Source organism: Otolemur garnettii, unplaced genomic scaffold (assembly GCF_000181295.1).
Source record: "Otolemur garnettii isolate 467f Iridium unplaced genomic scaffold, OtoGar3 scaffold00212, whole genome shotgun sequence".
NCBI classification, from domain to species: Eukaryota; Metazoa; Chordata; class Mammalia; order Primates; family Galagidae; genus Otolemur; species Otolemur garnettii.
In genome coordinates this window covers 2,114,778-2,115,532 of record NW_003852607.1, presented here as the reverse complement: position 1 = coordinate 2,115,532, position 755 = coordinate 2,114,778, and positions in this window count along the sequence as shown.

Sequence of the window (755 nt, the reverse complement as noted above, 5' to 3'; positions counted from 1 at the left end):
TAAAGTGCCCTGGAGTCATCATAGCTCATAGCAATTTCAAACTCTTAGGCTCAGTACCTGGGACTGGAGGTCCACCCCCACAACATCTGGCTTTTTATAGTTTCAGTAGAGATGGGGTGTCACTGTTGCTCCGGCTGGTCTGGAACTCCTGAGCTCAAGGGATCCTTCTGCCTCAACCTCCCAGAGTGCTAGGCTTATAGGTGTGAGACACCGTGCCTAGCCCAGGATTTCCTCCTTGAATCTCTTGTCATCTCTGTCCACGCCCTGCCTTTCCTCACATCTCTTCTTGTGGTGTAAACTGCTGGGATATGTCTCCATTTGCCCTGCAGCCCTTTCTCCTGAAATCTGGAATGTGTCCAGTTGTGTCCTTACCTCTTTGTGGTGCCAACTAACAGGCATCTCCATCTTCATATATGCAAAGGGGACTTTGCTGTGAGAAACATGTTCTCCTGTGGTCCTCACATCTCAGAGCAGAACGACCCTATGCTTCCTGGGGTTCATGGAACTTCATCTCATATATTTAAATTAACATGGTAACGGCCGCGTGAGTTGTATTTATACTAGTTTTGAACCTGGGACATAGAGAAACATGTATCACTCATGTGTCTCTTGAGCTATCTTGACATAAGGAAACACCATGGCCCCAAAACAAAATTTTCTCATACTGTGCACTCACTCTGTTGTCATAGCATATAAGACAACACGCCATTTTCTTTTTTTGAGGCAGAGTTTTACTCTTTTCCCCTGGGTAGAGT